The sequence below is a fragment of the Mastigoproctus giganteus genome, chromosome 1 (genome assembly GCF_048544385.1).
Source record: "Mastigoproctus giganteus isolate SK-2022 chromosome 1, ASM4854438v1, whole genome shotgun sequence".
Classification (NCBI taxonomy): Eukaryota; Metazoa; Arthropoda; class Arachnida; order Uropygi; family Thelyphonidae; genus Mastigoproctus; species Mastigoproctus giganteus.
Genome location: NC_143575.1, coordinates 57,906,555 through 57,930,900, shown reverse-complemented (window position 1 = coordinate 57,930,900; position 24,346 = coordinate 57,906,555). Strand labels below are relative to the sequence as shown.

The 24,346-nt window shown below is 37.8% G+C and overlaps 2 long non-coding RNA genes across 2 annotated transcripts in view; one reads left to right on the top strand and one right to left on the bottom strand.

Annotated features, from left to right (window-relative positions):
* The window catches only part of LOC150090817 (uncharacterized), a 103,261-nt gene extending 89,444 nt beyond the window's left edge, over positions 1 to 13,817 (top strand). The window contains exon 4 of the long non-coding RNA XR_016546915.1: positions 13,716 to 13,817. This is a non-coding gene — a long non-coding RNA (uncharacterized LOC150090817). The remainder of the gene's footprint in view (positions 1 to 13,715) is intronic.
* LOC150090816 (uncharacterized) overlaps positions 1 to 24,346 on the bottom strand; it is a 123,225-nt gene that overhangs the window by 86,713 nt on the left and 12,166 nt on the right. Inside the window, exons 3-4 of the long non-coding RNA XR_016546916.1 lie at positions 22,857 to 23,036; positions 13,811 to 13,916 (exon numbers count right to left, since the gene is read on the bottom strand). This is a non-coding gene — a long non-coding RNA (uncharacterized LOC150090816). The remainder of the gene's footprint in view (positions 1 to 13,810; positions 13,917 to 22,856; positions 23,037 to 24,346) is intronic.

Below are 24,346 nucleotides of genomic sequence, written 5' to 3'. Positions count from 1 at the left end.
TTAATTTCCTTTTCTTTTATTAATTATTATTATTTATTATTATTATTTTTTTGTTATTATTTATAATATTTATTATAATTTTTTTTTTTGAATCGCGCGTTAAGCTTACCACTAGTAGTACGGTCAATAAACAAACGTTTGCCTACTGCCTGCCTCGGTGTGTTCCATCGGAAGAAGATGTGTTACTTGTTTGTCTCCTGCTAATAAAGTCAGTGCACACTTGCATAAAAATTAAAATTTTTAAATGAGCCAGATGAAAATGTTACCGCGAAAGAGATAACGGTAAAAGAATTAGATGAAATCTTTCGTATCACATAGAACCTCAAACAAAAGGTTTGATGTTCTCTGCGATATTTATTTCGCCAGGGCCCAGAGAAGATTGTCGTCGGCTATCAGAAATTGACTGATGAAAAGAGAAAGTCAACACTGTTCAAATATTTCCGCAACAGTCATTTCTTCATTGTGTATTTTATGTCAGAAGTTCTCAAACTTTCTCGGTTCACGGCACTCTTAGTGTCTCAGTAATTTTTTCAAGGCACACCCAGACCAAAAGAAATACCTAACAGTTCCGCTTAGTAGTTAGGTCCAAACAACTTAATAAGAAATGTTGAAACTGTGAACTACCTCGAGCTAGTAGTTCGCACGGTGTCCAACAGATGTCGAGTATTGCTGTGTTTCCCTCGAAAATTTAAAATATTCTGCAGCGTGCAGTTTGGGAACCGCTGTTTTATGCAATAAACATTTAATTCCATAATTATTTTTATTATCTTTTACATTGTATACAGTTAAAAAGTTATTTAAAAGGTATTTTTAAAATGCTTTATGGACATTCCAGAAGGTCAAGGACCAATTATAATTTTTCCTATTGGTTATTATATTCGATTAACGCATTTCCGTTTTGCAACTTGCAAAACGGATATGATTAATCGAGGCCCTCCTGTATATTGTCAGTCAGTCGGAAGGCTCAAACCCTTTAAAACACAAATTTAGTGCCTTCAGGATCAGAATTTTGTTCCTGACAACATCAGGTAGGATGCAGTCACAAAGATATTAGAAAATGTTTCCCAGCAGCTGAATCTGGAGTAGCACATCCATTACAGTCTGGAACTGATGAAGGATGCAATGTGATTTGACTTTAAGATTTTGCCTCTGACAGAAAATGTAATTTACTTTGGCAAATCCATGTTTAAAGGCTAAGACATTGTATACAGTTAAAAAGTTATTTAAAAGGTATTTTTAAAATGCTTTATGGACATTCCAGAAGGTCAAGGACCAATTATAATTTTTCCTATTGGTTATTATATTCGATTAACGCATTTCCGTTTTGCAACTTGCAAAACGGATATGATTAATCGAGGCCCTCCTGTATATTGTCAGTCAGTCGGAAGGCTCAAACCCTTTAAAACACAAATTTAGTGCCTTCAGGATCAGAATTTTGTTCCTGACAACATCAGGTAGGATGCAGTCACAAAGATATTAGAAAATGTTTCCCAGCAGCTGAATCTGGAGTAGCACATCCATTACAGTCTGGAACTGATGAAGGATGCAATGTGATTTGACTTTAAGATTTTGCCTCTGACAGAAAATGTAATTTACTTTGGCAAATCCATGTTTAAAGGCTAAGAGATTAGCTGTGATGGGATAGTGTTGGAATATCTCCCAAGGCTTTCTTTTCTTTTCTTTTTTTGTTCTGCTGCAGTGCATTCTATCATAGCTGCTGAAATTGTAGCAGCTGTTTTAGGAATTTCAACTGCTGCTGCTGCATAGACAATACTTTTCACTAATCTACAGTGGTGGACAAAAAAATTGCGATACTTTCAAAAAGTTCAAAAATATCTAAATAAACACTTAAAATAGCAAAAAATAATAATCTATATTACTGTATTGGAAAAAAATATGCTTTTTTTACATCAGATTTATTCTTTGAGGTAATCTCCCTATCCTTCTCCTAATGTTCTTTGTTAACTCACTTATATACTGAAGAGTGATCAACTGTAGATACTAACATTGATAATGTGTTTTTTTTTTTTTTCCTCTTCTTATTTTTATATTTCCCATATACAATTTTCCCAACACATTTTGTAGAGCAGATATCACCTTTTAAGGTTACGGAAAAAAAAAAAAACCTTTTTTATACTCCAGCAAAACCACCAGGTCAGTGGAATTTACAATAAATCAATCAATACAAATGTTAATCGTATTTAGCAGTCGTGGGCTTGAACCCCGGTCCACTCAAAGAGCATGTGCTACTGCACTCGTGCTCCTGACTACTCGGCTATGTCAGGTCTAAGGTAATACTGTTGTACACGTTGGCACTAATGACATTAAGAGTAGGAGATCTGCTGATTTACTTAACAAGTACAGGGCAATTTTGAGGAAAAGTTGAGAGTTAGGATTGAATTTGATATTGTCTGCAATTCTGCCCAGGAACAATAGGAAGGCCTTGATGATGAGAGCCTTGCCAATAAATTTGGCCCTGGAGAGACTGTGCAAGCCGCACAGGGTAGAATTTTCTCACCATGGTCAGTGCTTGTTAACAGAAGAGACTGCTTCTACAGAGATACACTTAAATAGAAAGGGTGCAAGAATATTTGCTGATGCTATCAATCCAGCATTAGGTTAGTCAGCAAACTGCTAGCTATGGTAGATATAAACTAGCCAGAAATAAAATTGCAAAGATGTTAGGCAAGCTAAGGCAGATTATGAAAAATCTTTGGCAGAGGATGCAAAGAAAAACAGCAAAGACTTCTATTCTTATGAAAACACTAGAAGGAAGAGGATGAATCACATACATCCAATTAATATTGATGGTTCAACTGTTCATGATCTTGCTCGGGTTACTGACAAGCTGAATAACTATTTTGCATCTACATTCACATCTTTCACATCTATTTTACATCTGGCATCCACTCAACTTAAGGAATTCTTAAGTTGAGTGGATGCCAGAAGTTTATCAAACGTTACCAGGGAGCTAAAGGATTTTGTAATAACTGAGGAAAGCAGAAGAGAAATTGCTGGAATTAAATGTAAAAAAGGCACCTGGGTGGATGGGATCTATCCAATTATATTAAAAGAGGCAGCAAAAAAGGTAAGAAAACCCTTAGTCATAATTATGAGAGCACCTCTGGATTCAGGGGAAGTCCCCATGGACTGAAGATGTCAAACTGTATCCCCAATTCACAAAGGGAGATCAAAGAGTAACATGAGCAATTACAGACCTGTTAACTTAACTTCTGTTCCTGGGAAAATAATAGAGTCACTGATTAAAGAAGTAATGCAGGACCATATAGACATGAGTACTGTTTTACTTCAGCCACAGCAGGAGTTTGTCAAGGGGCAATCTAGTCTGACCAATCTGATTTGAAACCATGATGAAGTAACGAAGGAACTGGATGCAAAAAAATAATTTTGATTTCATATACTTGAATTTCAGGAAAGCTTTTGATACTGTTGCACATAATAGACTCCTGTACAAATTGGAGTATACCACATTAAGGGCAAGTTGCTGCTATGGATAAAGGTTATTTTTTTATTTTATTTTTTTTTTTTTAGGAGCATTAGCAACTAAGGCCATATTTCTCCGGGGATATGCAGTGGTCATTCCCTGACGTTTCCGCATCCTCCATATTTGGTGGTGACGGGCTCGAACCCCAGTCTAATCAAGAAGTGTGTGCTACGCACTGCTGCTCCTTCCCACCTGGCTACAGAGGCGCTTATGGATAAAGGAAAGGGATGGTTGAATGGGAGAAGACAGTGGTAATCAATGGACACTGCTCTTCACGGACTAGTGCTATTAGAAGAGTCCCGGTCACAGGAAAGCTTTTGATAGTGGTAGTAGTAATGGAGGCATTGATGTAAGAAAGCAAGCAGATGAGCTTATGTAGCATCAGCCCAAAAAAAAAAAAATTTCACACATCCACTCCCTCTAAAAGGTTGTCTAGTTCCTCCTTGAATTTATTTAAGCTATTAACTTCCACAAACACAGATGGAAGTTTGTTCCAGCAATTAACTACCTGCTGGCTAAAGGCAAATTTCCGCTGATCTATTCTACAACTGTCTTTCCTCAATTTTTGCCCCCTCACATTCGTAATCTGAACAAGAGGAAGAAGCCCGTCAGCTCAACCCATTCAAGGCCTTATACACCTCAATCAAATCACTTTGCAGGTGCCTAGTCTCAAGCCGCTGCAATTTGCAGAACTGAAGCCTTTCTTGGTAAGAGGACCCCTTCATACCCCTTGCCAATCTTGTTCCCTTCTCTGTACACATTCAAGCAAATCTACATTCTACCTAAAATGAGGCCTTCAGACCTGTATGCTGTACTCAAGGCATGCACTGCCCACTGCCTTATACTAGCAAAATTCCTGTATATCATTGACAATACCCCATGACCTGCTCTGGCAGCCTGTCTGCATTGCTCAGAAAACTTCATATCTGACTACACAATTACTCCCAGATATTTGTCATTTTCTACCACCCTAAATGTACCACACAGTTGGTACATTTTTCTGGAGTTATTTCTACCTATATGCAGTAATTTGCATTTGTCAATGTTAAACTTCAGTTGCCAGCTCTCAGCCCATCTGCCCAAATTTTCTAGATCCTGTTGTAGTAGCACTCTGCCATTACTAAGAACAACTGCAAACTTCCCGTCTGCAAACTTCGATATTAAGCCTGATATTCTAACCTCAATATCACTGATAAATATACAAAACAACAGTGAGCCCAACACCAAACCCTGGGGGACTCAACTAATAACATTAATCCATAAAAAGCAGCATCCATTGATTACCACTATCTGTCTTCTCCCACTCAACCATTCTTTTATCTATTGTAGCAACCGGCGGAATTACTTAACAAGTACAAGTCAATGCTGAAAAAAAGCCGTGAGTTAGGGTTGAATTTGAAAGTATCTCGAATTCTGCCTAGACACAATAGGAGGGAGTATATGATGAGAGCCTTATCGATCAATTCGGCCCTGGAGAGATTGTGCAAGGCTCAAAGGGTAGAATTTTTCTCAGCCTGGTCTGTGCTTCTTAACAGGAGATACTGCTTCTACAGGGATGGGATACACTTAAATAGAAAGGGTGCAAGAATATTTGCTGATGCACTCAAGGCAGAGTTAGATGGGTCAGAAAACTGCTAACTTGGGGGGAATACACAGACTAATAGATTAACAGTAGCCACTGGCAGAGGTAAAAGTTTGTTGTTTGTTTGTTATTTGGTTTTTAGGAGCATTAGCAACTAAGGCCATGTTGCTCCGAGGATATGCGGTGGTCATTCCCTGACCTTTCCGCATCCTCTGTATTTGGTGGTCACGGGCGCAAACCCTGGTCTAATCAAGAAGTGTGTGCTACGCACTGCTGCTCCTGCCCACCTGGCTACGAAGGCGCCAGAGGTAAAAGTGATCCTTGCACTACTTCTATTGAAATTCAATTGAGCAGCAGTTGGAAAGCAAAGCAACGGGGATTTCCAGGACTGCTGGGAGTCATAGTGGAACAAGTAAATACATGGGCTGTGTCAGGGTAACTAAGAGTAGAAACAGGTGCAGGTATACTTGAATGTACACCAATGCTAGGAGTATAATCTTGGAAGGGAGTAACACTCTTGTTGAAGTTAATAAATTCGATGATTGTTTGTTACTTAGTTTTTAGGAGCATGACTAAGGACATATTGCTCCGGGAATATGCGGTGGTCATTCCCTTGACCTTTCCGCATCCTCCGTATTTGGTGGTGACGGGCTCAAACCCCGGTCTAATCAAAAAGTGTATGCTAAGGAATTCTGCTCCTTTCCACCTGGCTACAGAGATGCCATAAATTCGATGAGCTTGAAGTCAAGACATCAAAGGCAGATATCATTGGGATATCAGAGACATGGTGCCACACAGACATAAGCAGTGCAGAACTGGAATTTGGGGAGTACAATGTGTACAGAAAGGATAGACAGGACAGAAAGGGAGGAAGGGTTATGCTGTTAGTTGAGAAACAAATAAAATCTAAGGAAGTGCATCCAATTTATGTTGGGGGGATAATGCAATGTTGAGTCTGTTTGGTGTGAAATAAGTACTGGGAAAGGAAAAATGAGAGTAGGTGTGTGTTATAGGCCAAATAAATCTGATGAGTATAATGAGCAATTGTGCAGAGAAATAGAGTGGGCCAGTAAATAAGAGTGTCTTATAATGTGGGGATTTTAATTTCCCAGAGATTGACTGGAATTTGTGAGTTGGTCACTCACACAAGCAAGGCTTTTGTGGATTTATTGGATTATTGTTTTCTACAGCAGCATGTTCGGTAGGCAACTAGAGGGAGTAATGCTCTTGATCTTATTATCAGTAGTGATTCTTCATACATCAAGAATCTGCAGATAAAGGAACCACTAGGTGGCAGTGATCACAGTGTGCTGAAGTGGGATTTACTCAAAGAGGTAACTACCATCGGGGGTAAAGGGAAGGGTTTTTGCTTTCGTAAAGGTGACCAGGGTGCTCTGAGACAATATTTAAATTCTATATGGTGGGACCAACTGATGATGTTACCAACAGCAAATTCAAAATGAGAAGCATTCAAAGAATTAATCTTGGAAGCTACTAGGCTTTTCAAAATGGGAATGTAGTCACAAAGGAACTGGATGCAAAGAACAACTTTGATATCATGTATTTGGATCTTAGAAAGACCTTTGATACTGTTGCACATGGTAGACTGCTGCCCATACCAACAAAGAAATATTGTTCAAGATTTAGGCCTAAATGAATGTCAGATGAACAAATTAGACATGTGACAGAGAAGGAAAATGCATGAGATACATATAAATTAACATGTGACGCACAAGCCTATGATAGATATAAGCTGGTCTGTAACTAAGTTACGAAGGAGGTTAGGCAGGCGAAGGCAGTTTATGAGAAATCTTTGGCAAGGGATGCAAAGAAAAACAGCAAAGAGTTCTTTACTCATGTAAACTCTAGAAGGAAGGGGATGAATCAGATTGGTCCACTGGATATTGATGGTTCAACTGTTGATGATCCTGCTCAGGTAGCTAACAAACTAAATGAATATTTTGCATCTACATTCACAACATCAGGAGGTATTCAGGAAGGGGAATGCCAGAGGTGTATTCAACTCTGGCAGTAAGCTAGATAATCTTGTAATAACTGAGAGTAAAGTGGAGGAGAAATTGTTGAAGATAAACATAAGAAAAGCACCTGGAGTGGATCGAATCTATCCAGTTATATTAAAGGAGGCAGCAAAGGAAGTAAGCAAATCCTTAGTCATAATTATGAGAGCTTCCCTGGACTCAGGGAGGTACCCATGGACTGGAGATGTGCAAATGTGACCCCAATCCACAAAGGAGGATCAAAGGGAGACACAGGTAATTACAGACCTGTTAATTAAACTTCTGTTCCAGGGAAATTAATGGAGGCACTGGTTAAAGAAGCATTACAGGATCATCTAAACAAGACTTCAATTATAGCTTGGACACAGCATGGGTTTGTTAAGGGGAAGTCTTGTCTGACTAATTTGATTGGATACTATGATGTAGTCACAAAGGAAATGGATACAAAGAAGAACTTTGATATCATGTATTTGGATCTTAGAAAGGCCTTTGCACAAGCCATTCAAGGCCTTATAAACCACAATCAGATCACCTCGCAGGTGCCTACTCTTCAGGAGCTTCAATTTGCATTTGCAGAATTAAGCCTTGGTAAGAGCACCCCTTTGTTCCCCTCACCAATCTTGTTGCCCTTCTTGGTACTCGTTCTAGCAACTCTATATCCTTCCTAAAATGAGGCCTCCAGACCTGTACACAGTACTCTAGGTGTGGCCTGACCATTGCCATGTATAACGGGATAATCACCTCCCTGTCCCTGATAACAAAATTCCTATATATCATTGACAAGACTCTATGACCTTCCCCGGCAGCCCGTCTGCACTGCTCAGCGAACTTCATATTCAACTGCACAATTACCCCAGGTCTTTTTCACTTTCCACTTCCCTGAGTGTAGTACCACACAGTTTGTACATTTCTCTTCAGTTATTGCTACCAATATGCAGTACTTTGCATTTATCAATGTTAAACTTCAGTTGCCACTTCTCAGCCCATTTGCCTAACTTATCTAGATCCAGTTGGAGTAGCATACTGTCTTTACTGTCATTAACAACCTTTGTATCATCTGCAAACTTGGACATTAAACCTGATATACCTTCATCAATATCATTAATAAATATAAAAAACAACAATGGGTCCCACACCGAACCCTGGGGATTGTTGGGGGCGGCAAACCCTGGGGAACTCCACTAATAACATTTGTCCACGAAGAGCAGTGTCCATTGATTACCACTTTCTGTCTTCTCCCACTCAACCATCCCTTTATCCATTGTAGCAACTTACCCTTAATGCCATATCTCTCCAATTTGTACAGCAATCTTCCATGAGCAACAGTATCAAGAGCTTTCCTGAAATTCAAGTATATGATATCAAAATTATTTTTAGCATTCAGTTCCTTTGTGACCACATCACAGTATCCAATCAAACTGGTCAGACAAGACCTGCCTTTAACAAACCCATGCTGTGTCTTAAGTAGTACTGCAGTCTTGTCTAGATTATCCTGCAATGCTTCTTTAACCAGTGATTCCATTATTTTCCCCGGAACACAAGTTAAACTAACAGGTCTATAGGTACTTGTGTCACCTTTTGAATCCCCTTTGTGAATTGGTGGTACATTTGCACACCTCCAGTCCATGGGGACTTCCCCTGAGTACAAGGAAGCTCTCATAATTATGGCCTCCTTTAATATAACTAGATAGATCCCATCCACCCCAGGTGCTTTTTTTTTATGTTCAATAATTTCTCCTCCACTTTGCTCTTGGTTATTACAAAATCACTTAGTTCTCTGTTACCATGTGATAAACTTGTGGCACTCTCCTCATTGAATAACTCCTGATGTGTGAATGTAGATGCGAAATACTCATTCAGTTTATCAGCTGCCTGAGCATGATCATCAATAGTCAACTCATCTATGTTAAGTGGTCCAATCTGATTCATCCCTTCCCTTCTAGAGTTTACATAAGTAAAGAACTCTTTGTTGTTTTACTTTGCATCCTTTTCCAAGGATTTCTCGTAATCTGCCTTCGCCTGCCTAACCTCCTTTGTGACTTGATTACAGACTAGTTTATATCTGCCATAGGCTTCTGTGTCACCTGATACTTGATATGCATCCCACACATTTTTCTTCTCTGCCACAATCCTTATTAGTTCATCTGACATCCATTTAGGCCTAAACCTTGAACAGTATTTCTTAGTTGGAATGAAAAGCCTAGTAGTGTCCAAAATTAACTCCCTGGAAGCTTCCCATTTAGAATTCAATGTTGGTAACATCATCAGTTGATCCCACTGTACAGAATTTAAAAACTGTGGGAGACCCCTATAGTCACCTTTATGAAAGCAATAGCCCTTCCCTTTAGCATTGATGGTAGTTACATCTTTAAGTTGAAAGTGTCTGAAATTCTGCCCAGACACGATAGGAGCAAGTATATGATGAGAGCCCTGTCGATCAATTCGGCCCTGGAAAGATTGTGCAGGGCTCAAGGGGTAGAGTTTTTTTCAGCCTGGTCTGTATTTGTTAACAGGAGAGACTGTTTCTACAGGGATGGGATACACTTAAATAGAAAGGGTGCAAGAATGTTTGCTGATGCTATCGAGGCAGTGTTAGGTGGGTCGGAAAACTGCTAGATTGGGGGGATACAAAGACTAATAGATTAACAGTAGCCACTGGCAGAGGTGAAAGTGATTCTTGCACTGCTTCTATTGGAATGAGCTGCAGCCTGGAAAATAAGATGCAGGATATTTCAGAGACTGCTGGGAATCATTGGGGTACAAGTAAACACATGGGTTGTGTTAGGGTAGCTAAGAAAAAGAACAGGTGCATGTATACTTGCGTGTACACCAATGCTAGGAGTTTAGTAAATAAATTTGATGAATTTGAGGTATTGCTCAAAACATCAAAGGCAGATATTGGGGGATTTCAGAGACGTGGTGTCACACAGATATAAGGAATGCAGAGCTGGAATTTGGGGAGTACAATGTCTACAGAAAGTATAGAAAGGGAAGAGGGGTTATGCTATTAGTTAAGAAATACATAAAATCCAAAGAAGTGAAGACAGTCAAAATATGGCATAGGCATTATATGAAATAAGCATTAGGAGATCAAAATTGAGAGTAGGAGTGTGCTATAGGCCTAATGACTCTGATGAGTATAATAAGAAACTGCACAGGGAAATAGAGTGGGCCAGTAAATCAGAGAGTCTTATAATGGGGGATTTTAATTTCCCAGATATTGACTGGAATTTGGGGGCTGGTCACTCACACACTAGCAAGGCTTTTGTGGATTTATTGGATGATTGTTTTCTACAACAGCATGTTCAGGAGGCAACTAGAGGGAGTAATACTCTTGATTTGATTATTAGTAGGGATTCTTCGTGCATTAAGAATCTGCAGGAAAATGAACCACTAGGTGGCAGTGATCACAGTGTGCTGAAGTGGGATTTACTCAAAGAGGTAACTACTATTAGGGGTAAAGGGAAGGGTTATTGCTTTCGTAAAGGCGACTACGATGGACTGAGACAGTATTTAAATTCTATACAGTGGGGCCAACTGATGATGTTACCAACAGCAAATTCAAAATGGGAAGTATTCAAAGAACTTATCTTGGAAGCTACTAGGCTTTACATACCAACTAAGAAATACTGTTCAAGGTTTAGGCCTAAATGGATGTCAGATGAACTAATGAGACATATCGCAGAGAAGAAAAATACATGGGATATATACAAATTAACACGTGACACAGAAGACTATGATAGATACAAGTTGATCTGTAACCAAGTTACAAAGGAAGTTAGGCAGGCGAAGGCAGATTACGAGAAATCTTTGGCAAGGGATGCAAAGAAAAACAGCAAAGAGTTCTTTATTTATGTAAACTCTAGAAGGAAGGGGATGAATCAGATTGGTCCACTTGATATCGATGGGTCAACTGTAGATGATCCTGCTAACAAACTAAATGAATATTTTGCATCAACATTCACACATGAGAAGTTATTCAGCGAGGAGAATGCCAGAGGTGTATTCAACTCTGGCAGTAAGCTAAAGAATCTTGTAATAACTGAGAGTAAAGTGGAGGAGAAATTGTTGAAGATAAACACAAGAAAGGCACCTGGGGTGGATAGGATCTATCCAGTTATATTAAAGGAGGCAGCAAAGGAAGTAAACAAACCCTTAGCCATAATTATGAGAGCTTCCTTGGACTCAGGGGAAGTACCCATGGACTGGAGATGTGCAAATGTGACCCCAATTCACAAAGGAGGATCAAAGGACGACACAGGTAATTATAGACCTATTAGTTTAACTTCTGTTCCCGGAAAATTAATGGAGGCACTGGTTAAAGAAGCACTGCAGTATCATCTAGACAAGACTTCAGTTATAGCTCGGACACAGCATGGTTTTGTTAAGGGGAAGTCTTGCCTGACCAATTTGACTGGATACTATGATGCAGTCACAAAAGAACTGGATGCAGGGAATAACTTTGATATTATATACTTGGATCTTAGAAAGACTTTTGATACAGTTGCACATGGAAGACTGCTGCACAAATTGGAGCAGTGAGGCATTGCAGGCAAATTGGTGCTATGGATAAAGGGATGGTTGAGGGGGGGAGAATACAGAGTGGTAATCAATGGACACTGCTCATCGTGGACTGATGTTATTAGTGGAGTCCCTCAGGGTTCAGTATTCCGTCCATTATTGTTTTCTGTATTTATAAATGATATTGATGATGGTATATCAAGCTTAATGTCCAAGTTTGCAGACAATACGAAGGTTGGCAGGGTTGTCAAGGACACTACTGACACTATGCTACTGCAACAGGATTTGGAAGGTTGAGCAGATGGGCTGAGAGGTAACAAATGAAGTTTAACATTGACAAATGTAAAGTACTACATATGGGAAACAGCAACCACAGAGCAATGTATCAACTCTGTAGTACTACACTGACAGTGGTAGAGAATGAAAGGGCTGCAAGAGTAGCTCATGGTGTATTGTAAATGATATATAGGAATTTTTCTAGCAGGGATAAGGAGGTGATTATTCCCTTGTATAAGGCAATGATCAGGCCATACCTAGAGTACTGTATACAGGTCTGGAGCCCTCATTTCAAGAAGGATGTAGAGCTGCTGGAACGAGTACAGAGAAGGGCAACAAGATTAGAGAATGGAACAAAGGGGTGCTCTTACGAAGAAAGGCTTAAGTTTTGCAAATTACAGTGTCTGGAGACTAGGCACCAGCGAGGTGACCTGATAGAGGTGTATAAAGCCTTGAATGGTTTGAGCATGCTCAATACTGATGGGATTCTTCCTCTTTCTCAGAATAATCACCTGAGAGGGCATAAATTCAAATTGAGGAAAGACAGATGTAAGATAGACGTGAGGAAATTTGCCTTTAGCCAGCGGGTGGTTGGTTGGTGGAACAGACTTCCATCCCTTGTCATGGAAGTTGATAGCCTAAATAAGTTTAAGGCTCAGCTGGACAGGTATTTTGAACGAAAAGAGGGGTTAAGTGGAAGTGGTTATTTTTTATTTATTTATTTATTTTATTTTTTATTTTTTTGGCTGATGCTGCATAAGCTTGCTTTCTTGCATCAAATGCTTCTACTAATGCTAATGCTAAAGTAATTCCCACATCAGATATTGTGATCAATACCACCTAGTGATTCCTTTATCTGCAGATTCTTAACGCATGAATAATCACTGCTGATAATTAGATCAAGAGTATTACTCCCTCTAGTTGCCTCCCAAACATGCTGATGTAGAAAACAATCATCCAATAAATCCACAAAAGTCTTGCTAGTGTGCAAGTGACCAATCCACAAGTTCCAGTCAATATCTGGAAAGTTAAAATCCTCCATTATAAGACATTCTGATTTACTGGCTCACTCTATTTCTCTGCATAATTGCTCATTATACTCATCAAATTCATCAGGCCTATAACACACACCTACTCTCATTTTTCCTTTCCCAGTGCTTATGTCACACCAAACAGACTCAACATTGCATTGTCAACCAACATCAATTGGTTGCACTTCCTTTGATTTTATGTATTTCTTAACTAACAGCATAACAGTCCTCCCTTCCTGAATAACATAGTAAGTTTCCTACATTTCTGCTTGAAAATAACATAAAAATGAATCTTACATTCTTATCAAAGAATAGCATGGAAGGAAAATTGTAAATACAAATTAAACTTATACAAGATACTATAACATTGAGGGCGGGATTCTTTTTGATCCAAGGAGTGTTAATAGAAATTTATTTAAAAGAAATTCAACTGCAGGTTCAACGGCTATTATGCAAAATAATATGTATATTTAAATAACAATCAATCTGGAGAACACATCAATTCAGTGTACTGGTTAATCTGAAAGTCTGCGGGTCTCTAAACTGTCTCAGGTCTTCACGATTTCATCCATACATGAGAAAGCTTGCACACAAACCCAGTAACTAGTTGGTGTAAAGTCTCCTTGAACATGCACACAGTAGTGAAGTTATATTTGAATTTTGTTGCGGTTTTGTTATCCGTAGACTGAGTAATAATTATTTTTACTAAGGTTATCCACTGATTATGTACAATATTAATTTTCAATATTTTCATTAACAAATAATTTAAATTTACTAAACAGAGATTAGTGCAAAAATGTCTACAAAACGAGTGTATCTTTCTGGAGCAAAAAAGAGAGGAATAAAGAAAAAAGTAGAAGAAAAAAAGCAAAAATACCAGGGTAGTATGTCACGTACGTTATTTTCTGCGCAAGAAGATGAAGGACAATGACCATCCACATCGTCATCAATGTTCATTGACGAAGAGCAAAAGACTGAAGTATCTGAAGATGTTTCAAAAGAAAATAAAGAACAATGTGAAAAAATAAAAAAAGAAAATGAATAACAAGAGACTGATTCACCAACTTAACAAATGTAACAAACATCATTGAAGATCATCAACTGGTATCAAATAATATTGGTAATAATGACTTCATAAAATTTTCAGAAGATAAAGATATAATTAGTTGTGATGATCCAGACACACCAAAAATAATTAATGATGATTTGATGGTTAAGTTTGTAAATCTAGGTCCCAAACAGGTAATTGATGTAATTTTTTCATATAACTCAGTTGATAACAGAAAATTTTCAACTAGTTATTATAAAGTAACCTTAAAAAACAGAAAAGTAATTAATTGCAGTTGGTTAATGTATTCATTAAGCACTGATTCTGTGTATTACTTTTGCTATTTATTATTTCATGAATCAGATATACCAAATAAATTTGTAAATGGTTACAATAATTGGAGGAAACTTAGCGTTTTGCTTACAGATCATGAAGTAGGAAAATACATATAAATTGTTTTTGTCAATGGTAAGGATTACTCTTAAGACTAAATGCAGGTCAAATGACAGATGAGTCAGCACAAAAATTATTAAATGAGGAAAAAAGAATCTGAAAATGTTGTTGTTTGTTATTTGGTTTTTAGGAGCATTAGCAACTAAGGCCATATTGCTCCGGGAATATGCGGTGGTCATTCCCTGACCTTTCCGCGTCCTCCGTATTTGGTGGTGACGGGCTCGAACCCCGGTCTAATCAAGATTGCACTGCTGCTCCGGTCCAATCAAGCCCGGTCTAATCAAGAATGCACTGCTGCTCCTTCCCACCTGACTACGGAGGCGCCTTGAAAATGTTATATGAAAGAATTGTTTCAGTAATATTATTTTTATGTAGTATAAATTTGCCACTAAGGGGGACTAATGAAGACTTTGGTTCAAATGGAAATGGAAATTTTTTGGGCTCCATAGAATTATTATTAAAATATGATGTGTTTCTGTCAGAGTATCTAAAATTCATTAAAAATAAACCTGTAGAATAGATCTCAAAATAAATTTTTAAGTGAACTCAGTGATGAAGCTTTAAAACAAATTTTAAATGGAGTCAAAAAAACTAAATACTATAGCATTCAAATGGATTGTACACCAGATATTTCACATAAGGAGCAAACCTCAGTTATATTGCGCTATATGGACATTGACAAGAATAAACTGGAATTCAAAATAAGAGAATATTTCATTGGATTTTTTGAAGCAACTGATCACAGTGGAGAAGGCTTAACAAATTTGTTATTAAAAATATTAGGAAAATTTCATATTGACATAAAAAATTGCAGATCTATGTTATGACAATGGTGCAAACATGAAAGGCCAATATAAAGGAGCTCAAGCCAGAATTTCAAGTATTTTGCCAAGTGCTGTGTATATCCCATGTACTGCTCATTCATTAAATCTTACCATTTGTGATGCTTCCTCAACTATTCGTTGGAATATGTTGTGTAAGCATTTAAACACTACTTTAAAACCTTTTAGTAATACAAGATGGGAAGCAAGAATTGAATCTGTGAAGGCAGTTAGATTTCAATTAAGAGAATTATTGGATGCCTTAAATTAACTTAAACATACAGTCACTGATAATGCTGTTGCTTCAGGGGCCAGCACTTTGTTGAAAAGAATTCAAAAATTACCATTCATTATTGTATGGTATAATTTATTGAGTAAAGTCAGTAAAATAAGCAAATATATACAGTCCCCTGATTGTGCAGAATTATTAATAAAAACTCAAAAAGAAAGATTAAGTGAGAAAAGAGAAAAATTTAAAGAAATGTTACTAGTTGCTAAGGATGAGGCTAGAAAATTACAAATAAATACAGATTTTCCAGAAAGTAGGAACAGAAAAGGTTTTATGATGAAAAATGTGAAGATGAAATAATAGCAGATTTAGAGGAAAAAATTAAAATAACATTTTCTTTTAACTTAACTGACATTGGTATACAACAATTACATGACCACTTTGATAGATTACCACAAGTGACAAAAAAAAATTGATTTTCTCATAAACATTAAAAAGAAGCATCAAAATCAGATTTGAGGAAGAGCCTCAAAGATTTTTATACAGATTATTCAAATGACATCTCAAATAGTATTTGTTCAGAAATTACATATTTAAAGGACATATTTTAGGAGCATTAGCAACTAAGGCCATATTGCTCCGGGAATATGCGGTGGTCATTCCCTGACCTTTCCGCGTCCTCCGTATTTGGTGGTGACGGGCTCGAACCCCGGTCTAATCAAGATTGCACCATTCACCATGATAAATAATAAATAATAAAATGCACCATGATAAATAATAAAATGTCCAAAAGACATTTTATTATTTATCATGGAAAATAATTTAGAAGAAATATTTGTTGCTTTAAGAATTTTTTTGACTCTTCCTGTAACAGTAGCATCAGCTGAGAGATCTTTCAGTAAATTAAAGTTAATAAAAACATATTTAAGGTCATCGATGCTTCAAGAAAGATTAAATGATTGTGCAATATTATCAATTGGATGGAAAATAGCTAGTTAATAACTGGGTGGAAAAGACTTCAAAACAAACTAAAAATACATAAAATATATTTGTGTGAATTCCCTCTTTGTATCAAATTGATAAAAGCATTTATTATGTCTTTTATAGGTAATTTTTTGTTTTGGCTATTTAATTATACTGCAATAATCAATACATTGTAATACATAAACATTTGTATAAATTCCCTTTTTGTGTCAAGTTGATGATAACATTTAATGTCTGTTATAGGTGATTGTTTTGAATATTTATCAAAATACAGATACTTCTCGACTTTACAAGTTAATTCATTCCTAGTGTGCGCTTTTAAAGCGAAAACTCAAAGCGGGAATTTATTTCCCAAAGACACAAGGTTAAAAATAGGGGTTACCTTCTCAACAATGAAATTTGTTAGCTAATTAGTTTGTTTAAACAATGATTGATTTATCCAAAGAAATGAAAACGTAGCCTGTAAAATCAAACAAATTATAATAATAGAGAAATTATTTACGACTTACAAATGTTAAAGAACGTTTATTCTTCATCATCATCGACTAAATGCACACTCATTGATCACTCATTATTGGCCCGGCACTCATTGGTTTGTTGCACAAAAAGTCTTCTTCAGAAATGCTTCAAGAGGCATTTATTTCCAAGATAATCTTCTCTTTTCTTTATAAATTTCACAATTGCATGCATAGGCATCTTTTAACAGCACACACAAATTGCAACTAACATGATTCGCGTGGAGTAACAAGTTTATGAAGCTTAAAAAAAAAAAAGGAATGAAGAGAAGATTCCGAAAATTTATTTATGTTTTTTATACGATTGAAGATTTCAGTAAAGGGGAAACATATTTCACCATAATAACGTAAAAAACCACACAATTCCAGCTATTGGTATTTTTGCAAATGCAAAAAGATCGAGTTTACTACCCGTTTATAATTGCTTGCAGAAAAGCCCAATAAACCAGAAAGTGCAAATTGTTTTTATTGTTTTATGGTCGTGACCTCCATAAATGTGCTTTAGAAAAATATCACAAAAGCGTTTAAAATTTATTCTTATAACGGAACATATGATAATGATGAAAGTGTAGTGCATTTTAAAGATTTGAATTGGTAACTAATACAATTTACAAACCATGCTCAAGACCTTTTATATGGCCTTAAGGTCACGCTCGTGACCTTAAAAATGACATTTTAGAGAGATAAATAGCTTAATTATACAGCTAAAATTTCAACTTCCGAGATCTTGAAACGAATTACCAAAAACGTGTTATTGGGTTCACATTACGATATTTTAACAATACGATGGTGTCTCTGGAACTGATTAATATCTTAAAGTGGGGCACACTGTATTGTATAGCTACGCACATGGTTTGGAATGCGGTATTTATGAATGTTTAACAAACATTCATTTTTTGCAATTAATGTTCATATTTTCGATTTTGTTGATACTTGGGAAAAAAAAAAAACTCGTAAACCTGGGAACTCGTAAGGCAAGAACTGCCTGTATAATATTAAAATACATAAAACACATGTGTATATTCCCTCTGTGTGTCAAGTTGATGATAACATTTAATGTCTATTATAGGTGATTGTTTTGATTATTTATCAAAACATAATATTTTAATAATAAAATAATTGTAATAATACTTAATAAATATGATCCATTTAATACTTTTTGTTTCAACATAAATAAATGGAGCCCCCTTTGCATCTGGGCCCCCAAATACCTTTGCATGACCCTGTTCCAACACAAACCTTTGGCATGGTGGACCCTGCCACCATAAACCTTTTTCTGACTTAAAAATCCCCCCACCGTTCCTTTAATTTCCTATTTCCTGGTGGACGAATTCCTGTCATCCACCATCGTTACCTTCACCTTTTCTACAAAATCAAACTATCAACCCCACACTCCTCTTCCAATAAAAACTTCCAGAAGGTGTTCCCCCCCACTATGGGCCCTCCCTGTCAAGCTCAGATGATATCCAGGTTTCACCCCTGTCAGACACCTTTCACTCCCTACTTGCCTAGCCCACCTCCCCATGGTGTTGGACAAAAACTAGGGGATTGTGATGTCCCACAAGCCAAGCAGCTGGAGGAACAAAAGACCAACATAACCCAACATTATGTGATGCAGACTACACAATAAACACTCTCTCTGGCCTTTACAGTTTGTATTACATCACAATGTTTACAAATGCAAAGTTGGGAGAGACCTCCCCCACTGCTGCTTGACAAGAATACACTATGTTCTTTCTGTACTACCCATATTCAAATTTACATCCCTTAAGTCTGAGTTACACCATGTCTCCAATATCCCCCACAATGTCTGCATTTGATGGCTTAATTGATGACTTAATCAGTACTTCATATTCATCAAATTTATTTATAATGTTCTTGGCATTAGTATATCTGAAAATATATATGAAGGGGTATCAAAAAGTTTGTACCCTGACACCTAGATAAAACATCAGTAGGAAGATGCCATTTTTAATATAAGTTGTCTACATATTCAATAACTAATGTGAAATTTCATTACTGTAGGTGATCGTACACCAGAAGTGGAGCCTGGAATCTGAGGAAGCACGCTATGGTTGACAAAATGAAGTATCGAGAAGTGATCAAGTTCCTGCATTTCCAGGGCAAGAAAGCTCAGGAAATTGAAGAAGAAATGAAATCTGTGTATGGGCAGAATTGTCCATCCTATGACACTGTAAAAAAGTGGAAACCGGAGTTAAAGTGCGGTCATACAAGTGTCTTTGACAAGCCAAGAGAAGGAAGCCCATCAACATCCACAGACAGTGAGATGGTTGCAAAGGTTAAGCAGCTGGTGCTGAATGACAGATGTGTGACAATTCATTTCATCACAAATGCAATGGGAATTAGTTATGGGTCTGCCCATAGAATTTTACATGATCATCTGAACATGGTGGACCCTGTTGCAAGATCATCTAGACAAGACTGCAGCAATAATTCAGACACAGCATGGGTTTGTTAAGGGAAAGTCTTGTCTGACAAATTTGATAGGATATTATGATGTGGTTACAAAGGAACTGGATGCAAAAAATAATTTTGATATCATATATTTGGATTTCAGGAAAGCTTTTGACACTGTTGCGCATGGAAGACTATTGTATAAATTGGAGCAGAATGGTATTAAGGGTAAGTTGCTACAATGGATAAAAGGATGGTTAAGTGGGAGAAGACACAGGGTGGTAATCAATGGGTGCTGCTCTTCTTGGACTAATGTTATTAGTGGAGTCCCACAGGGTTCGATGTTAGGTCCACTGTTGTTTTGCATATTTATCAATGATATTGATGAAGGTATATCAGGCTTAATGTCGAAGTCTGCAGATGATACAAAGGTTGGCAGGGTTGTTAATGACAGTAATGGCAGTGTGCTACTGCAACAGGATCTAGATAATTTGGGCAGATGGGCTAAGAAGTGGCAACTGTTTGTTTGTTATTTGGTTTTTAGGAGCATTAGCAACTAAGGCCATATTGCTCCGGGATATGCGGTGGTCATTCCCTGACCTTTCCGCATCTTCCGTATTTGGTAGTGACGGGCTCGAACCCCGGTCTAATTAGGAAGCTTGTGCTACGCACTGCTGCTCCTTCCCACCTGGCTACGGAGGTGCCAAGTGGCAACTGAAGTTTAACCTTGACAAATGCAAAGTACTGCATATGGGTAGAAGTAACCCCAGAGAAACGTACCAACTTAAGGTGGTAGAAAATGAAAAAGACCTGGGAGTAATTGTGCAGTGAGATATGAAGTTTTCTGAGCAATGCAGACAGGCTGCCAGGGCAGGTCATGGGGTTTTGTGAATGATATATAGGAATTTTGCTAGCAGGGAAAAGGAAGTGATTATCCCTCTGTAGAAGGCAATGGTCAGGCCACGCCTTGAGTACTGCGTACAGGTCTGGAGGCCTCATTTTAGGAAGGATGTAGATTTACTTGAGCGTGTACAGAGAAGGGCAACAAGATTGGTGAGGGGAATGAAGGGATCCTCTTACCAAGAGAGGCTTAAGTTCTGCAAATTGCAGTGGCTGGAGACTAGGCACCTGCGCGGTGATCTTATTGAGGTATATAAGGCCTTGAATGGGTTGAGCATGCTCAGTGCTGATGGGATCCTTCCACTTGTTCAGATTACGAACCTAAGGGGGCATAAATTCAAATTAAGAAAAGACAGATGTAGATTAGATGTGCAGAAATTTGCCTTTAGCCAGCGGGTGGTTAATTGCTGGAACAAACTTCCATCTGTCGTTGTGGAAGTTGATAGGTTGAATAAATTTAAGGAGGAACTGGACAGGCATTTGGAGGGAATGGTGTGATTTTTTTTTTTTTTTTTTTGGCTGATGCTGCATAAGCTCATACACTTGCTTTCTTGCATCAAATGCCACTGCTACTACTACTACATGTCTAAGGTCTCCGCATGATGGGTTCCAAGATTGCTGATACCTTTGCAGAAGCTTGTTTGTTATTTAGAAGCATTAGCAACTAAGGCCATATTGCTCCGGGAATATGCTGCGGTCATTCCCTGACCTTTCCGCATCCTCCGTATTTGGTAGTCACGGGCTCAAACCCCGGTCTAATCTAGAAGCGTGTGCTATGCACTGCTGCAACTGGCTACCGAGGCGCCCACCTTTGCAGAAGCAATGTCGAATGCAATGTTCTCGCCAACTGTTGGATTTGTGTAATGTGGATGTCGAGAACTTTTCTGATCAGTTGGTGACAAATGATGGGTGTACCAGTATGACCCGGAGATTATAGACATGTCAATGCAGTGGAAGCACACGTCCTCCTCACCTCCCAAAAAGGCAAAGACCACTCCATCTGCGAAGAAGGTGATGTTCGATCTTATATGTTTTGGGACTGAAAAGGGGTTATCCTGACAGATTACCTACCTTGTGTTTCCACACTTACTGGAGAATACTACAGAAATCTTTTGAAAAAGTTACTGATGCTTTGAAGGTGAAAAGACATGGAATTTTAACCAAAGGTGTCCATCTTCTGTCAGACAATGCATCGGCTCACACGGTTGTTGCCACCACCAACTTTGTTGTCCAGTGCAGCTTCGAACTACTGCAGCACCCACCCCATTCTCCTGACCTAGCACTTTCAGACTTCTTGTTTTGAGAAATGAAGAAACCATTGCATGGACGCCGCTTTGATTCGTCTCAGGAAGTCATCAATGAAGTGGAATCGTGGTTTCGAGCAAAAAATGTGGACTACTATGATCAAGGCATTAAACAACTGATCCATAGATGGGAGAAATGTGTTACTATACATGGAGAGTACATAGCAAAGGATTAAAGTTCCTGTGAAGTTTCACCTTTCTATGGCTATTATTTCTAGCTAAGGGTTTGAACTTTTTGATACCCCCCTCGTATGCACTTGTCCTTACTCTTAGTTACCCTACCACAGCCCACATATTTACTTGTTCCATGATGACCCAGGGTAGGGCTTGAAATTTTGGTCATCTTGCTTTCTAGGCTGCTGCATATTCCAATAGAAGCAGTATAGTACTATATGGAACAATAAGAAAAGAAACAAAAACAAGGACATATATATATATACATATATTTATAAAGCCTATTTTGACAGAAGGATGTGAAAGCAGAGCTGAAACACAAAAAGCTAATCAGATAAATAAAACCACAGAAATAAAGGTACTACGTAAGATAGTACAAAGTTCGTTCTATGATAAGAGATGAACGTGAGATTGAACCAATAAACAATTGGATAAAAAATAGAAGCCTAAAATGAGACACACTATCAACCAAACCAAATGGAAAACACAAGATTAATAAAAAAAAAAAAAATAAGGGATTGGATACCAAAAGACAAAATTGGCCTAGGAAGACCCAAATTATGGTGGATATAGTCAAGATGGAAATCTGAATGGATGTAACCTGCAAGCATAATGTGTAAAGGAAGAAAAAAAATTTATAATGTTTATTTATAGAGAACTAGGAGGCACAAAATTTTTATTTTGTCCTAGACACAGGAATACCTAGTGTCCGATAGTATAATAATAATAGTTCATATAACTTTGTCATGTATTGTCGAAAGAAGTATATATTCATGGGTTTATTTACATGTTGTGTGGGCTGATAAACCAGGAAAATTTGAGCTTAGAGCTTGACCCCTAACCATAATCCCAGTTGAAGAAGGCTTTATGAATTCCTTCACTCTTCAGTCCATACCTCTCCAAATGAGCAAGCAAAACCACTATAATGTCATAGAAGACATGTTTTATGGTTGCTTCAACAAAATAGAAGGTACAGCTGTCACTAAAATTATAATCATGATAAGTCTGTAATTGACCTTATGAATTTTATTTAGCATTCATGAATAAAAATCAATGTTAGGAGAATCAACTTACACTTACATGATACTTTTGTTTTGCGTAAATTGCGAAGTTTTCAGCACTGTTACAGACACTGTATACTACACTAGAATGCTGAAGTCTTAAGGACAGATTTGACTTTGAATAGTTTCAATAAATGAACTTGTTTCTTTTCTATACATACAGCAGCATATTTAATTGTGTGAATCCTCAGTGAAATGGCTGAAAAACAAAAGAAAATTATGACAATTAAAGAAAACTATTTAATTAACATATTATGAAATTGGTGAATACTGTTGCATAGGGACATAAACTGTTCATGACAAAAAAAAAAAAAAAAAAAAAAGGACAAAGCTAGATGATAGTCATATACAGCTCAATACAGGGTGTCTCAAAAATATTGGTACAAACGGTTAGAGGAGGTAGGTAACATCTAAAGGAATGTGAATCGCATAGGAACCCATAACCGGAAACATCACGGGAAAGTAATAGCAGAGGCACAAGAAGCAGAAATGACACAAGATAGTAATTAGTGGCAAACATTTATTTGACAATATTAACAATGGAGTTCGCGATGGATGCATTTCATGATGTTACAACAGATGCTCGAAGGTTCCACCATGAGATGCGATGACACCAACGCAGCATGGATTGGCGGACACGGTCAAACACACCTGGAGTTTCTTTGACAGTAGCAGCAGCGCAGACGAATCTCGCCATGAGATCCATTTCCGTCTCCACAGGCAATTCATACACGATAGATTTGAGGGCCCCCACAGAAAGAAATCAAGGCTCGATAAATCAGGTGAGTGTGGGGCCAGGCAACGGGTCCACCACAGCCAATCCATCAATGCTCAAAACGCCTGTTCAAATGGCCACAAACACACCTTCCCTAATGGGCGGGCGCCCTGTCATGTTGAAACCAAATGTTGCGTCTCACATTTGCTGCAACATCGTCAAGTAACCCTGTAGAACTTGTTCAAGAAAAATCCGATATTTAGCGGAGTTCATGCGGGATGGTAACAGGTATGGGCCGACTATACCTGCCCACACATTTATTGCGAAGCGATGTTGTGCCGCATGGGGGCGCACACCATTTGGGCCCTCTGCTAATCCATACACTAGATGCATGTCTGCCAGCTCATAGTTCTTATATCGATGCATGCTCTTCGTGCAGCCACTACTGCTTAAATGAGTAAACCAGAAATTTTCCCTCTCGTGAACTCATGAACAGCGCCGTGTACCGACTTACGGTGATGTTTCCTGTTATCGGTTCCTATGCGTTTCACATTCCTTTAGATGTTACCTACCTCCCCTAAACGTTTGTACCAACATTTTTGAGGCACCCTGTATATATATACATATATTCACAAACTAAGTTATTTCTGTGGGGTATATTTAATAATACACTTATTTATTTTAAATGCTCTCAATGTTCTTTACTGAATGAGTAAAACTGCATGAAATTTAAAAGAAAAGAAATTATTTAAAAGAACATACATGAACTTTAGAAGAAAATATGTAAAAAATTA